This window comes from Giraffa tippelskirchi, chromosome 1, assembly GCF_054371585.1.
Source record: "Giraffa tippelskirchi isolate mGirTip1 chromosome 1, T2T-mGirTip1v1.2.pri, whole genome shotgun sequence".
In the NCBI taxonomy this organism is placed as follows: Eukaryota; Metazoa; Chordata; class Mammalia; order Artiodactyla; family Giraffidae; genus Giraffa; species Giraffa tippelskirchi.
Window position 1 is genome coordinate 15,395,470 of NC_137275.1, and position 18,122 is coordinate 15,413,591.

At 39.8% G+C, this 18,122-nt stretch overlaps 1 protein-coding gene across 50 annotated transcripts in view; it reads left to right on the top strand.

Annotated features, from left to right (window-relative positions):
- MAPK10 (mitogen-activated protein kinase 10) overlaps nt 1-18,122 on the top strand; it is a 364,716-nt gene that overhangs the window by 30,361 nt on the left and 316,233 nt on the right. For all 50 annotated transcript variants that reach the window (XM_081581714.1, XM_081581593.1, XM_081581559.1 and 47 more), the window contains one exon: nt 2,755-2,869. The gene's annotated coding sequence lies outside the window, so the exon portion shown is untranslated. The remainder of the gene's footprint in view (nt 1-2,754; nt 2,870-18,122) is intronic.

The following is an 18,122-nucleotide window of genomic DNA, read 5'->3' on the forward strand; positions in this document are numbered from 1 at the left end:
TCGTCTTGTAGCCTCTTTTACTCTTTTGGTTGGACATTGCAGCACTTATGCAAAAAAGAGGCACAAAGTGTCCAAGGATGACACAAAAGGGGTTCAGTGCCTTATTTGCTATAGGCTGAGGGCTTCCTTCCTACCACATTTGCATCTCTTACAGCTTCTTCCGAGGACTAAGGACTTGTGGGAAAAGTTGGACCCATAGACTACAGGGGGAGATGCTTATTGATAAAGAACAGAATCCATTTGCTTCTTTAGCATATGAGAGATATTTATTGCATTGCATAAGTCTGAAATGAGACACTGCTGCTGATTCAGATACAAGATCATGCTGCATATTGATTGAAAATTTAATTTGGATCTGGAGCCTAGGTTTTCAAAAATGTACCTATCTGTACATATTTTCATAGAAGACTTGTAAGGGTTTCGACTAAAGATATTTTAGTTTGCGTACATTTTATCCTTATAAGAAAATCAATGCAAAGAGGGAAAAGTGGAAAGCCTGTATGTTTCAGGTTCTGTTTTCCCCCACTATTTAATGAAAGAGAACTCCATTTCTTAATTGTGAATCTTGGTAGGAACTCGAAATGGAGACTTCAGGTGATATTTGAAAATTCTTAAATTGAAAAAAACATTTTTTAGTTTGAAAAGTGGACTGCAAGTTTTTAATTATTTTTGATAAAGGATTTTCTAGTTGAATTGACATTTTAGATTCATAACAAGCCTTTCTCACTGATCTTATCCCTGGTGACTGTGAGATGTGAAACTCATAGGCTTATAGAACTAGGAATGGAAATTAAATTTTGAATGGAAAAAGAAAGGACCGAAGTTTCCTTAGAAGCATTCCTAACACATAGTTGCTCTAAAACCATGCATGGCACACAGGTATAAAATGAAATTCTCCTCCAGGGCAATTAGGCATTTGCAGAGTGGCCTGCATAATAACAAGCAAGACTTCTGCTACGTTGTGTCTGTGTGTATGTGTATGTGTGTATGTATGTATGTGTAAGCAGGAAAACACACGCATAACCCAGTACTGACTTGTCTTTGTAGATATAAAACCGCCTCCTGGGTTTTGGATGTTAACCTTCCTGGGTGCTCCACGTGCTTTGTGAAAATAAATTTCTTAAAGTAATCGTCCTCTTCTCATACGTTGGAAATAGGATCCGAAAGCCCAGGTAGTGAAGTCAGGCTGGTGCGTCTGTGATTTGGCAATGTTCATTCAGCGTCTGTGCTTCCTCTGTCGTAACACTTATTGTGCAGCACAGTAATTGCCTCTTCCTGGGCTTCGTGTATTCACTACTCAATTATAATCTCTGTCAGGCACTGACTGTGTCTGCCTGGTGCATAGTAGGGGCACAATCAATATTCCATGAATGAAGGTATCCCATGCACAGAGTTATCTAAGTGCTGTGGGTGAGTTTGGGAAACTGTAACACAGCTTCTGGGCTTCCCTGGCGGCTCAGATGGTAAAGCATCTGCCCAGTTCAAGCCCTGGGTCAGGAAGATCCCTTGGAGAAGGGAATGGCTACCAATTCCAGTATTCTCCCTTGGGAAATCCCATGGACAGAGGAGTTCATGGACTCTAAAAGAGTTGGAAATGACTGAGCAACTAACACACACACATACAACACAGCTTCTGCCATTAGGGAGCTTATAGTTGTTTAGGGAGATGAGGTTAAATAACAAACGTGGTATGTGATCAGGTGTCCATATTCAGCAAATGCAATAGGGATTCACAGGAGAGAGAAATTCACCCCTTCTGAAATAGTGATGGGCCACGATGTGATGGGGAGGACAGGAAAATGTGGTGGGGGAGAAGTCCAACAACAGTTGTAAGCACTCGGCCTGGAAGGGAACTCTTGGTTGGAACAACTGTGTGTGTGCTCAGTCGTGTCTAACTTTTTGCAATCCCATGGACTGTAGTCTGCCAGGCTCCTCTGTCCATGGGATTTTCCAGACAAGAATACTGGAATGGGTTGCCATTTCCTCCTCCAGGTGTTCTTCCCGATCCAGGGACTTAACCTGCATCTCCTGCATTGGCAGGTGGGTTCCTTACCACTGAGCAACCAGGGAAGCCCTAGAACATAGAAAACTGGCACAGTCCCGGAAATTTTTTTCCAATATACTGTCACAAAGTAACAGTAACAGACTGAAGTTACAAACCTACTTTTGTAACTGGATCAGATTATGGAAAAATATACATACAGGGCTCTTTCTAGCTTTACACCAACTTCAGTTTTTAAAATTTTTATTTATTTTTTGCCTTCTTTATTAAATAATTTTTATTGGAGTATGGTTGCTCTAATTCAGTTTCGTTTCATTTTATTTCACGTAGTTGAGAAAATTTTCCAACTTTTCCTTTATTGAGGACTCTGTAATGCATTTTTCCATATGAACCCATTGTTTTTGTATGAGGAGCAGACTGTGCAAACATGTAACAGGGAACTTATAGTCGAAGCCTAATAGGGTGCCTCCTATCACAAACTCAAACCCATGTCAACCAAGGTAACAATTACTAATTGGGCTTATGTTCAGATTTTAAAATATCCAGCTACTCTGGTGACGGCAACATCAAAGTTCTTGTGTTTGTGATAAACTTGAACAGAGTGAGCTACCTTGAGATTTTATTCCCTCCCCTTGCGTCCTCACCACCCATCCCCCAACATCTTTGTTAGTGTTTTGATTTTTCTAAATGCAGGGGAAATCCCCACTGAAATGGTAAAATCAAACTTGATTGTGTTTTTGCTTTGGTTTTAGGCTAGCGTGAGAAACACCAACGGCATCACCATCTCAGATCTCTGTTATGGCACCCCAGGCAAGAAGCTGTTGAATTAGACCCATTTCCTGTAGATGAGAAACCATACAAGCAGTGGTGAGTTGCAAACTTAAAAACTTTCCTTAGCAGGAAACATGTGATCTATACAACCAATTTAAATATTGCATATGGTTTAGTGTGTGGATCTGAAGAAATATGGCTCCCAAATCATGTCAACTAAAGAGGCGAAAATCAATGTTTTAACTGATGGTGTGGTGCTATTAATACCACGTGAAGGAGTTTGAGGTGTTTAGGTGCATAAGTACATCATACAGCACCATGATGCTATCACCCTGGATGATACTAGTCTAAGTAAGATGGTTGCAGTGAGCAATTTCCTGTGGCTGCATAACAGTTGGGTATTTACATAACAGTATTTTTCAGTGGCATTTATTATCTGCAACATAATTCTACATTTTACTGCTTCATCTTCTCTAGTAGAATACTGGTTCTGAGCTAAATTCTAACACTTAATTCCTTTCAGGAACATATATGCTCGTATATGGGGCTTCCCAGGTGGTGCTAGTGGTAAAGAACCCACCTGCCGATGCAGGAGACACAAGAGATGCTGAAGACACAGGAGACGCTGGTTCGATCTCTGGGTCGGGAAGCTCCCCTGGAGGTGGGCATAGCAACCCACTCCAGTATTCTTGCCTGGAGAATCCCATGGACGGAGGAGCCTGGTGGGCTACAGTCCATATACGGTCGCAAAGAGTTGGACATGACTGAAGAGACTTAGCATACACACAGCATGCATGTACATATATGTGTGTATGTAAGATATATATGATATATATTAACATAACATTTAGATCTTTAGACATAAGGGAAGAGAAACTACATCATAGTTTTGTAAAACTCAATTTGTGGACATTTTAGCCTACAAATTCTTTGCTTAATAAAGACAGTATTAAAAATAGATCCAGCTGCTTTGCCAGTTGGAATCATTTTAAAATCTTATTATTTTATAAAAATATCAGTTCACATAGGCAAAATACTTTTTTAAATCAAATACTTGATGCTTCATAGTTGCCAGTGTCAATAATCAATAGACTCCAGCGGAGATGAACCAGGTACAATCTGTCAAACAACATCTCTGAGAAATAGATTATGACAGTGATGCTTGTAAGACTCCAAAAGAAGCTATTTTGAACTAGTGATCGATATCTCTCTTTCATTTGTTTAGTGGCTTATATAACTCTGGGTATATAGGCTGCCCTATGAATCAATGCATAACCCATAACTGTGGAGGATTGATGAAGTTAACCTTGTACTTATTTCACAGCATGATTCTCATTACAGTCTGATTATGATTACATTGAGGAAGCAGATATAATAGTCATCACTATGCTGTACTTAATCAATATGTATTAAATGAGTGTTTGTTATGACTGAGAAACATTTAATTGCCAGTAATCAACCATTTTGATTTCAAACAAGGGTGATTTTTTATGGCTGAACTTAATCTTTTGAGTTATGGGTCACTCCCAGTGATGTTGAAAATATATACTGCCCCCTCTTAAACATGTATTCATTAAGCAAACATTTACTGAGAATCTGTGGTATAGATATCATCCTTTGTACTTGGGATAGATGAAAAAGATAGCACCTACTTTAAAGGAGCTGTGTTTAAAGTATGTGACACTTATGATAAAGTATGTCATTAAAAAAGGGAGTGATTTCTAGAGTGGGGTACTTATCCACTGCTATTAAATGGGTAGCCATCCAGTGCTGAAGGAAGTGCCGCAGAAGAAAGTCTAAGACAGATGGGATGGGGGTTTGGAAGAGAAGGCTTCCCAGAGGGAGTGAGATTTTAGCTGAATGTTAAGGACAATGAGAGGTTAGCTAGAAGAAGGGGGACAGTGAGAATGTTTTTCAAGGGCCTAGAGACTTGAGGGAGCATGATTGATGGGGGGAACTAGATGTCATTTACTGTGCTGGGGCATAAATGGGGGTGGTGAAGATAAAGCTGAAGAAAGGTGCAGGAGATCTAGCATGAAAGGGTTTTTAAGACAAAGCTAAGGAGTTTGTATTTTATTCCACAATAAAGAACCTCTGAAAGATTTTAAGTAGAATGATGTGATGTTTTTAGAAAAGACCATGTATCTAGAAGAGTACATAAAACAAATTCAGTTTAAAGAATAATTACAGAGCAAACCTTGTATAACCACCAAGTAGACTCCCAGTAAGCCCTTTGTTTTCCTTTAAGAACACATGCTTTTCCTTCCCCGCTAGAGGTAACCACTATTCTGCCTTTTGTCACTTATTCCCTTGCCTTTCTTTGTAGGTTTTCAATCTTGTAATCGTGGTGAAAGAAAGTGACAGTTGCTCATTTGTGTCTGACCCTTTGCGACCCCATGGGCTATAACCCATCAGGTTCCTCTGTCCATGGAATTCCTTGGGCAAGAATGCTGGAGTGGGTTGCCATTCCCTTCTCAAGGATATCTTCCTGACCCGGGGATTGAACCTGGGTCTCCTGCAATGCAGGCAGATTCTTTACTGTCTGAGCCACCAGGGAAGCCATGGTAGTATATATACATATTCTTAATCACTTGATTTTGTGAAACCCTCTAGTGAAAGTGAAAGCTGGCCAGTCGTGTCCAACTCTTGTGACCCAATGGACCGTGGAATTCTCCAGGCCAGAATACTGGAGTGGGTAGCTTTTCCCTTCTCCAGGGGATCTCCCCAACCCAGGGATCAAACCCAGGTCTCCCACATTGCAGGCGGATTCTTTACTAGCTGAGCCACCAGGGAAACCCAAGAATACTGGAGTGGGTAGCCTATCCCTTCTCCAGCAGATCTTCCCAACCCAGGAATCGAACTGGGGTCTCCTGCATTGCAGGTGGATTCTTTACCAACTGAGCTATCAGGGAAGCCCGTGAAACACTGTAAGGCTCGTGTTAATGTATGTAGTTTATTCAAGTAACTTATGTAGTATTTTACTCTATGAATACGTCAACATTTACTTATCCATTTCACCATTGATAGACATTTGGATTATTTCTACATTACTTATGTGTGTCTGTGTATGTATGTTGTTGTTGTTCAGTCACTAAGTTGTGTCCAACTATTTGTGACCCTATGAACTGCAGCATGCCAGGCTTCCTGGTCCTTCACTATCTCCTGGAATTTGCTAAGATTCGTGTCCATTGTGTCCATGATGCTATCTAACTATCTCATCCTCTGTCATTTTCTTCTCCTTTTGCCTTCAAACTTTCCCAACAACAAGGTCTTTTCCAATGAGTCAACTCTTTGCATCAGGTGGCCAAAGTGTTGGAGATTCAGCTTCAGTATCTGTCCTTCCAATGAATATTCAGGGTTGATTTCCTTCTGTCAATCCAAAAGGAAATCAACCCTAATTATTAACCTGAGTTATTTATATATAAATGTACTAAGTAAATTTTAAATAAATACAAATATTTATATATAATAACATTAAGTATACATATGGTGCTTTTCATGCACATATATTATTACTCATAGATTCTGGAGTACACATATAAGAACTTCTCTAGGATATATATCAAGGAAAGGAACTCTTGAGTTCTGGGGTATGTGCACATTAAGTTTTTATAAATAATGCCAAATATTTTCCTCAATTGATCGCATGAATTTACATTCCCATCAGCAGTATATAAGAAGCTCTATATCCTCACCAATGCTTCATTTTTAAGTTTTCAAAATGTGCTGATCAGGTGGATACCTAATTGTACTCATGGAAGTAGTAGTTTGCATTTGCTGACTACTAAGGAAGAATAATATATATATATTTTTTTAATTTTTATTGGTCATTTGATCTTCTATTGTGAAGTGCCTGCTCAAGTCTTTATGAGACTAGTCTTTCAGAATGACAACTAGCATTTATGGAGTTCTTGCTGTGTAATAAGCACTGTGCTAAGCACTTTACAAACATTTAATTCTCATATCATCCCTATGATTTATAGATAAGGAAACTCAAGTTTAGAGAGGTTAAATAACTTGCTAGCAATCACATAACTAAGAAGCAGAGGATTTAGCATTTAAGCCCAGGTCTTTCTGACTCCAGGGCTCTTCAGTTTCTTTTTTTTTAATTTATTATTTTATTTTCATTTATTTATTTTCGACTGTTCTGGATCTTCACTGCTGTGACGGCTTTTCTCCAGTTGTGGTGAGCGGGGGCTACTCTCTGGTTGTGTTACGTGGGTTTCTCATTGGAGTTGTCTTCTCTTGTGCAGCTCAGGCTCCAGGAGCACAGGCTTCAGTAGTTGCAGTATGTGGGCTCAGTAGTTGAGGCTTGTGGGCTCGAGAGTGAGGGCTCAGCAGTTGTGGTGCATGGGCTTAGTTCCTCTATGCAGGTGGGATTTTCCAGGATCGGGGATTGAACCCCTGTCTTCTGCATGGCAGGCGGATTCTTTACCACTGAGCCACCAAGCAGTTTCTTGAATCATGTTTTAAAGGGGTTTAGATTAGAACCAGGGAACTTATCAGCTACTATTGCAGGAGCTCAGCTAAAAAATAGTAAGGGCATAAACCAAAGAATCATCAGTAGGACATAAGTGCAAATTAATTGGACCCAGTAATGAATGTCGTGGGTGAAGAAGAGGGAGGATTTTAAAAGTCTCAAATTTTCAGGCCTGCTGGCTAGGTAGCTTCAAAGTTAGTAATACAATGTATATTTAAATATATTCCAGGTCTTGTGATAGGCTTTAAGAATATATTTTATGAAAAAATATATATATATATTTTATGGTGGCACTGTTCAATAAGAGATGAATTTAATTCATAGGATTATAAAGTTTAGGGTTTAAAGAGACCACAGTGTTTATTTGGGTCAACTCTTTACTGTTTTAAAATGTGAAACCTAGTGTGAAAAGAAGTTAAGTGTCTTATTCAACATCACATGTTACTGTCTGATTAAGAATAGACACCTGGATGACAAAGAATGCAAAGAAATAGCAAATTTTTTGATTTTTTAAAATTAATAAGTTAAAATAAATTGACCTACTTTATCTCCTAAACATTTCTCACATCAGTTCCCTTTGAAACAAATCTATTGCTACAGCCCACATTAGGCCCTCATCGTCACTGTGAGCAGGTTTATTTAAAGTAGCCTAGCATATGATCTTCTTGCTCATGATTCTACCAAGGAAACCTCCAGATTCGATGTACAGTTTTACTGTGTAACCACCCAGCTTACTTAGATATGCTCCATTGCCTATGTAATAAATTCCCTTCTACTTAAAATATACCATACTCCCATCCACCTCCCATTTAGCAGTGAATATCTCTCCAGTTACCTGGAGACACCAGCGTGCTTCAGTTTCATCACACACTAAAGTGTTTCTTCTGTAACTTGGTTCGTATTGTCTCTTCCGCCTATATTCACCCTCTCCATCCTTCACTTAGTCATTGGCCATCTTTTAAGACCTTTGCAATTCAAAGAATGATCTGGGGACCAACAGCTCCGACATTTTCCGGAGCTTGATTAGATAGATCGCAGCATCTCAAGTCCCTCCTAGATCTACTGATTCAGAATTTTTCCCACAAGATTCTCAGGTGATTTAGTGTTCAAGAGGCGCTAGACTCACATTAGACTTCATCAGATGTTATCTCCTTCCAGAAACCCTTCCTGAATCTTTCTATAAGGCGTTCTTTCCTGGTGTTCTCACCTCAGCCTATGCATGTCTATCTCACTGCATTTGGCGTTCAGTTGCTCAGTCACATCCACCTGTTTGTGACCCCATGAACAGCAGCATGCCAGGCTTCCCTGTCCTTCACTATCTCTCAGTTTGCTCAAACTCATGTCCGTTGAGTTGGTAATGCCATCCAACCATCTCATCCTCTGTCTCCCCCTTCTCTTCCTGTCTTCGATCTTCCCTAGCATCAGGGTCTTTTCCAATGAGTTGGCTTTTCCTATCAGGTGGCCAAAGTATTGGAGCTTCTCACTGCATTACTACAGTGTTTTATTAACTGTTTATATGTCTATCTCTCCACCTTAGCCTGTGAGTAATTTGAGCCAGATTGAATTACCTTTGACTTGTCTATGCCTAGCACAGTGCCTGTACTTGTTAGTACTGCATGAATATATGTTGACTGGTTGATAAAACAAAGAAGGTTGTTAGGCTGCTTTCCAGATTGTACAATTTCCAAATTGTATCCAGAGGTACAATTTTTGATGCATTTTTTGGTAGTCTAGTTATTTTTCTACAAAGTCCCTTTGGCTATGTTTTTTTCTCCTTGTTATTTTCTTTCTCCTTCCTCTGTTTCTTTTTCTTTCTTTCTATTTATATATCTATCCATATCCATATATATATATGTATATATATATATGTATATATATAGAGAGAGAGCTTCTCTTCCCAGGTGGCTCAGTGGTAAAGAATCCTTCTGTAATGCCGCAAATGCAGGAGATGCTATGTTGATCCCTGGATTGAGAAGATCCCCTAGAGGAGGGCATAGCAACCCACTCCCGTATTTTTGCCCAGTGAACCCCATGGGCAGAGGAGCCTGGCAGGCTGCAGTCCATATGGTCCCAAAGAGTTGTACACGACCGAAGATACTGAGCAAGCATGCACCATGTATATATATTTCTCTCTGACTTTGTGTCATGATTTAAGGAGCCAGAATGTCCTCTGGTTCTCAGTTCTCTTGTTTCTGACCCTGATGTAATGTATGAGATTCCCACTTACTCCTTTGGTTGAAACCTGTTCCCATTACAAAAGAAATGTTATGAGAATTCCCTGGTGGTCCAGTGGTTAAGGCTGGGTGTTTTCACTGCTGAGGTCTGGAGAACTGGTTGGAGAACTAAGATCCCACAAGCTATGCTGTGAGGCCCCCCAAAATATTATGAGGTAAAGTGGTTGGAGAACTAACCTGATAAACTAACCTCAGTTAAAGTATTATTGACTTTAATGGATTTTGAATGTAGATAACATCCATGGTTGGTTAAATGTCTTACTGTATTAACATAGGAGACTAAGGAAATGGAATATATAGGAAAAGTTGTTACATGGAAAGGGAATTAAGAGTGGTCTGAAAGAGAGTGCTTTGTAAGGGGTTTAGCAGGTTATTTTAAAATTTTCATTCTGTTATTTCTGGAAAAGAAAGAGAACTTGATATTAGGTTCTCACTGCAGCTTTGTCATGAATTAGTACGTTTTGGGGCAAGTCTTAACCTAGTTGAGTTTCAATTGTATATGAAGGAGTTGTGATAGATGATGTTTAACTTTCTTTTTGACTGTAAAAATTATATGGATTAAATTGTACAGATTGAATTAAAGCATAGATTAATGCCCTGAAGGCCAGGCCAAGAGGAGTACCTTGGTGAGGGTGGCCTTGGTCAGTGAAGGGACTTCACAGGGATGACAAGCAGTGTCATGGGCAGCTGAAGGGGAAGACTAGGCCAGATAGAGATTTAGAGGATCTTGAAGATAGACTCGCCTATGCCCAGTTTTGCTTTTACCTGCCCCCTTGTATAATCTTTAGCTTAATTCTACCCATTCTCACTCTACATCTAGGGATAAAGTATTTTAACTATAGAAGTCATTTCTACTTATTGAGATTTTATTATCTATAAGGAAGATAGCTTATACATAGACAACCAAATTGACTGCATCTGTTTTCCTAATTTGTATCTTTCTTTATCTTAAAATTATCCTCTGATATTGAAGGATTAGTGTGCATAAATGTTTGTTCATTTATTTATGAGAAGATTCTTTAAAACTTTGTCTTTAAAATCATGGTTTCTAAGCTGTACTGAGATGTACCACCATAACAGATGAGACTACTGGCATCTTAATCACCTTACAAATCATATCAATATGACACATTTACTTGAAGGTTAATAATTTCAGTGGGCAGATTACTGTGGTAGAATTTTTGAAGAATGAAGACACGTCTCCTTCTTTTCCCTCCCTCCTTCCTGTTTCCCTTCCTCTCTCCATCCCATCCTCTCTTCCCCTCCTTCCGTCCTTCTTTCCTTTCTCAAGTATTTATTGGCTGCCTCCTCTGTGCGAGGTGCTGCAGCATCAATAATAAATTCATCTCACATGCAGGATGGATAGTTGTTTTAACAGAGGACAAGTTCGGGGAACAGTGCAATTACAAATCACTCAACTAATCACTCAGACCTTTTTGACTGGGGCTCCACAGAAACACATGAATCCCTGCTCTCTAAGGTAGCCGTTCTCAAACTTTGTGGCCTCGGGATTCCATTACACACTCGACAATTGTTGAGAAACCCGAAGAAGTTTTGTTCATGTGTGTTATATCCATTGGTATTTGCATGCGTGCCCAGTCACTCAGTCGTGTCTGACTCTTTGCGACCCCATGGACTGTAGCCAGCCAGGCTCCTCTGTCCATGGGATTTCTCAGGCAAGAATACTGCACTAGGTTGCCATTTCTTTCCCCAAGGGACCTTTCCGACCCAGGGACTGAACCCACATCTCCTGTGACTCCTGCATTGGCAGGTGGATTCTTTAACACTGCACCACCTGAGAAGCCTCCCCCCACCATTGGTATTTACAGTATCAGAAATTAAGATTTCAGTTTGAAATACTTAGGTAGTTAAAAATTAACAGTAAACTGTTAGATATGTTAAATAAAAATAATGTATCTTTTGATGAAAACTGCCTTTTACAAACCAAAAATAAGTTAGCGACAAGCTTGGTATTGCATTTTTGTATATCTGTTTAATGACTGGCTTAATGGAAGACAGCTGAATTCTCTTATCTACCTATGCCTTCAGTCTGCTGTTATATCACACACCATACAGTCTCTGGAGGACTGTATTACAAATCTGAGAGAAAAATGAGAGTGAAATGGCAAACTGTGTCTTAATATTATTTGGAGTTAGTTTTGACCTCAGGGGCCCCTCTAAAAATGTCTCGAGGTCCTTCCGGATATCTATATATGATACTTTCCTGGAGAAGGAAATGGCAACCCACTCCACTGTTCTTGCCTGGAAAATCCCATGGACAGAGGAGCCCGGAGGGCTACAGTCCATGGGGCCGCAAAGAGTTGGACACGACTGAGTGACTGAGCACATGTATGATGCTTGGAGAAATACTTTTAAAAAGAAGTATTTATTTATTTATATTTGGCTGTGCTGGGTCTTCGTTGCTGCGTGCAGGCTTTCTCTAGTTGCTGTGAGTGGGGGCTTCTTATTGCGGTGGCTTCTCTTGTTGCAGAGCCCAAGCTCTAGGGTATGTGGGCTTCAGTAGTTGTAGCACAAGGGCCCAATAGTTGCGGCTCAAGGGCTCTAGAGTGTGGGCTCAGAAGTTACTATGCACCAGCTTAGTAGCCCACACAGCATATGGAATCTTCCCAGACCAGGGATTGAACCCGTGTCCCTTGCATTGTCAGGCAGATTCTTAACCACTGAATCACCACAGAAGTCTGGAGAACCACTTCTAAAAAGCATCTATTGTATGCAATGAATTAACATTTCTTTTATGACCTAGAATGGTATCATTCATGGAGAAACAGAGACTATAGTGTGTTTGGTCATTCAAAGGAGAAACTCAAGATGAGAAATTCTGTCAGATTGTAACCTCTGTGAAGGCAGAGATCTATGTCTCTTGTTTTACCTATTAGCTGTCACAGGGCCCGACACCGTGTTGACTCTGTGAATCTCAGTGATAGAACATTCTAAGATAGATATATACCTTTACAAGTCACAGTAGCTGCAGGTAGAATTCATTGAGTGCAACAAATTAAGTTTAAATGGGTATTGTGGAGTTGAAGGGAGCAGCCGTTTTTAACTAAGGTGTTGTTAGAAGGGATTCATGAGGAGATGGCATCACAGTGGAACTGGGAGGGTAATTTTAGCAGTCAGCGTTGGAGTTGGAAAGGTTACTTCTAGAAGAGGGAATAGAATGAGTAAAGAGAAGAGTGGGCTTGGGGTTCTTAAGTTTAGGCTTGTGTGAGAGGCACAGAAGAGACTGCAGTCAGACATACGGCTGGGAAAAAGCTTGGGGCCAGATTATGGGAGGTCGTGAATGATCTCTGAAGGAATTTGGGTCTGTTTTCCATAGACAAAGAAGGGCTGCTGCTGTTTTCTGAGCAGAGTGAAGAAAAGGAATCTGGCAGCAAGACTGAGAGTGGTTTGAGGAGGAGAGAGGATGGAGGTGAGCTGAGCTGTTACAGGGAGGGAAGGAATGAGAATTGAAGAAGAGGTGGTAAGAAAGGGTAGGGAAGGATACAGCAGATAGAGAAGGTGCCCATGTTCAGATAATTTGGAGTAAGAGCTTGCATCAGTAAGGAAGGGGAATGCCAGGTTCCTTTTGATGTCATTGTAGACACAGCCACAGTGTTACTAAGCAGTTATAAAAAGGTCCTTGGGCTTTGGGTTTTCCATGTGTAAAAATGCAGAAATGGATTGCTTGTCTATCTGTGTCACCAGAGTCCATGGAAGCATTAGTGAACTCCTTCATAGAAAAGTGCTCCACTGATCTAAGCCATCAATAATAGAAATGAGAATGTTTGCCAGATGCTTTTGCTCTTCTGTTGAAGGCTTGCTATGCAAATATGAAATATTGCCTGGAACTATTGTCATTGTTAATAATAGTAAAGCCATTACCATGAAATGCCTACACAGCAAACTGATTCTCTGTCAATTCCAAAGTGAGACGACGAAGCATTGAAGTCCATTCTGTTTTGTTGATTATGAATCTTGCTTATTGTAAATTATTTTCCTGGTTAGGGGAGACATCCTTTTAAGAGCATTTGAATTTCATTGTATCTCATTATTTCCATCACTCTATTCTGGTCAGGCTTCTTATCACTATCAGGAGCCTCATTATCCTGAATTTTCTCTTTGCAGATAGAGGTGGACAACGTCTGATGTGTCTGGTACTGGCATCTGTGCTCTTGTTAATTGTGGCCACTTCCACTAATTTAACGCTTAGCTATATAGCATGGTGCTCAAGCATATAAACTCCAAAGTTAAACCATCTGGTTTTAAACCCAAATTCTGTTACCTCATATGAATGATCCTGGTTAAATCACATAATCTTTTAAGCTTCAGTTTTCTTATCTGTTAAATGGTACTATTAATAATAATGCTACTGATCTCATATGGTTATTGTAAGGGTAATGTATGTAAAATATATGAAGTGCTCAGTGACTACCGGGTTTTGTTTTGGTTTTGGTCAAATTTAGTACTATTATCATCAGCATGTCTTCTTTCTTAATCAGATTCTTGTTGTATGTTTTGTTAATTCATTATTTGTTTACTGAGTTAATTTGTGACCACACAATTGATCATTAACCTTTTCTTTACTGAGAATAACATTCTGAAGAATGTCCCAAATCTTAAAATTTTTTCATTATTATATATATATGTATAAAAAAATATATATATATATTCATACGGGCTTTCTTTCTGCCTAGCAAATCAGGTGTGTTTAATTGTGTGGTGAGTAGAGAGATCTGATGACTTGTTCTAATCACCTGACTGGTGTTTTTCTCATGGCACAGTGTTGTCTTCCTACGCAATCTTTCTATAAAAAATTTGTTAACCATCCTCCTTCTCAACTCTTCTATCTTATTCAGTCTGTTCCCAAGATCTGTAACAGTATGTTTCTGTCCTTGCTATGCATCGTGTCTCTCGAGACTTCTAAAGACACCTTCTCATATGAGCTCACATCCATTGAGATCCATTTGAAACATATACCAGACCCTTGGTTCATACTGTTGAGGCTCAGTGAGTTGTTTGGGCTACAACGAAACCTGTGCTCTGCTCACCAAACCAGGGCTTATTTTTATAATTTGCTTAAATAATTCAAGAGTTATAGGACTACTGTGGTCCTGCTCAGCACCCAGTTGTTTCCATTACAACTGATGCTTATCAGTTCTCCTCTTGTCATAGTTGTGTAGATTGAATATTCATCCACTCTCTCTCTCTAGATTGCTTCTTAACTTCTATGGGACAGGAAATGCATGAAGGTAATGGTCTTGCTTTCTATGAAAAGTTGATCCTTATTTGCTCATAGTGAATCTATTCAAATTGTAGAGGATAGAATGAAAATGACTACGGAAAATAGCTGCTATTAGAGGTGGGAAGATGATTGAGTAGCAAGGCAAATCAGAATAAATTAGCATTTAATCAGTTCCTTCTTTTATGATTCCAGTGTTGAGTATATTAATCATTCTGGCTCAGAAATTGTTCAGATGGATATACTAAGAAGGGGAGTTTTCTTTTTGAAACTTGTGATGCTCAGTCTGATATTGGTATTATTCAGTCACTAAATTATGTCTGACTCTTTGTGGCCCCATGGACTGTAGATCACTGAAATTTAAATTTAGCACCTCAGCTTTCCCCACCTTTCAGTATGAGGTGCACATACTTTAGCCATTCGCCAGTTGTGTGATCCTGGCCATGTAACCTAATGCCTGGCTTCTTGGTTTTCTCATTTGTAAAATAGGAACAATAAATGCATCTGTCCCATAAGGTACTTTTGAGAATTTTACTTAATTTTCATAAGAGATATAAGGTATTCTGTAAGAGATTTAACGTTATTAGAACAAAGCCTGGCACAGAGCAAAACTTCAGTAGCTATTATTAGCAAATATTATTACCCATCTGAAATAACATGGTGGTTTAGAACTTGATTCTGGAATCAGACTTGCTGGAATTGAGTCCTAACCCTGTCACTTACTGCTTGGTTAATTTTCAGTTCAGTTCAGTTCAGTCGCTCAGTCGTGTCTGACTCTTTGCGACCCCATGGACGCCAGGCCTCCCTGTCCAACACCAGCTCCCGGGGTTTACTCAGACTCATGTCCATTGAGTTGATGATGTCATTCAACCATCTCATCCTCTGTCGTCCCCTTCTCCTCCCACCTTCAATCTTTCCTAGCATCAGGGTCTTTTCAAATGAGTCAGTTCTTTGCATCAGATGGCCAAAGTATTGGAGTTTCAGCTTCAGCATCAGTCCTTCCAATGAATATTCAGGACAGATTTCCATTAAGATGGACTGGTTGGATCTCCTTGCAGTCCAAGGGACTCTTCTCCAACACCACAGTTCAAAAGCCTCAATTCTTCGGTGCTCAGCTTTTTTTATCGTCCAACTCTCACATCCATACATGGCTACTGGAAAAACCATAGCTCTGACTAGATGGAGCTTTGTTGGCAAAGTAAAGTTTCTGCTTTTTAATATGCTGTCTAGGTTGGTCATAACTTTTTTTCCAAGGAGCAAGCGTCTTTTAATTTCATGACTGCAGTCACCATCTGCAGTGATTTTGGAGCCCAAGAAAATAAAGTTATTTTGGTTAATTTTGGACTCCTTTATAACCTCTCTGAGCCTCTGTTTCATTTATAATTGGGACATTGGTAGCATCTACTTCACAAGGTTCGTGGGAGGAATAGACAGAAATCACATAGCATCTTTCATTGAATATTAGGCATCATTTTTGTAATTCTTATGACACATGCATTATATAGTAATTATAATAGTAAATGCTCATAGAGCACTTACTCTGAGCCAGGCAACATCCCAAGTACACCACATGTATTGTCTCATTTATTCTTCACAATACCTTAGAGTGAGGCAGGCACTATTACTGTGCTCCTTTTACAGATGAGTAAATTGTGGCACAGAGAGGTCAAGCAGCATGTTCAAGATCCCCTAGTTGTTGATGGTCGAGCACAATCTGAGCACTATGCATTCCACTTTATTGCCTGTTATGACAATAAAGAAGCAAGTCGACTACACTATCTAGAGAGTGAAATTACACTGTTAGGCTAATGATTGAGGCTCTCACTGTGTCCTCCCTTCTTCCAAACCCTACGTCTGTTCATATGGCCAGATAAAGCTGATTAAAATGAAAATTAATAAGTAGCACTATGAAGAAGCGGGGTTTCCCCAGTAGCGGTAAAGAATCTCCCTGCCAGTGAAGGAGACTCAAGAATTGTGGGCTTGATCCCTGGGTTGGGAAGGTCCCACGGAGGAGGAAATGGCAACCCACTCCAGCATTCTTGCCTGGGAAATCCCATGATCAGAGGAACTCTACGGACTACAGTCCATGGGGTTGCAAAAGAGTTGGACATGACTGAGTGACTGAGCGCGCGCGCGCGCACACACACACACACACACACACACACACACACGGAAGGTGAGAAGCTGTTCATAAAAGGGGGACCTGAAATCTCTGTGGTCACACACACACACACACACACACGGAAGGTGAGAAGCTGTTCATAAAAGGGGGACCTAAAATCTCTGTGGTGACACACACACACACACACACACACACACACACACACACGGAAGGTGAGAAGCTGTTCATAAAAGGGGGACCTGAAATCTCTGTGGTGAATCTAGAAGGAAAGCCTCCAGACCTCCTTGCCCCAGATAAACTCTTCCCGTCCTGGGGTGAGGTGAGAGGGCAGGTTTACTCAAGACTTCTCATCTTGTTTAGCTCCAACTTCTCCCCTTTTTCTGCTGCTGCCTTATTCACTGCACGACAGTCTGAAGCCCCAGGCAATCACATACATTTCCTATTTACTTATTGATAAGGAAAATCAATATTATTTATTGTCCTTTGTCCTCTGTATGTTCCTGGTGATGGTTGAAGTGACTTTGCCCTGTGCTGTAGCTGCCCTTAAACTCTGTATAACAGAATAATGCCTGACTGCAGAGTGTGAGCCACAGGGCTTTGGCTTTCAAGTCCTACAGATCTGGCCCAAATTTCCAATCTGACACTGGGCAATTAGTTAACAAGCTTAAGACTGACTTTCTTCATCTATAAAATGGTTATATTTTACATATTCCATAGTTTTTGAGAGAACTGAATGTAAAACATTTTTAGTATGATGTCTTGCTACAGCAGAGAATTGCATTTTGTTATTGCTATTATAACACTAAAACTTTGAAAAACATTGGCTTGCTTTGGATCATTGCCAAGCAGTTTCATTATTGAAATAACTAAAGAAACTCACTTGTTATCATGACAAATGCCCTGAGGTACTTTCAGTACAATAAAATAATTTTATTTTCTTCCTTATTAGCATGCATGCTCTGGGTGACCCTACTAGGTTTGCAAAAAGAAAGCTGTGAAAAGGGTTTAGGGTTGTAAAGTGCAAGAAAAAAGCGAGTCTATAAAATAGTACTCTGCTGTTTATTTATCTAAGTGAAATAATGTATATAGACACATTTTGCAGATTCTTAAATTCTTTGCAAATGTAAGATTAAAAAATAATTTCCATAGGAATTCTAACAAGAAGAGAAGAATGGAATTAATTAGCCAAAGAAGGCAGGGAGAAGAGAAGATCTTAAATTATATGTTAAGGAAAATAAGATTCAGTTCAGTTCAGTCGCTCAGTCATGTCTGAC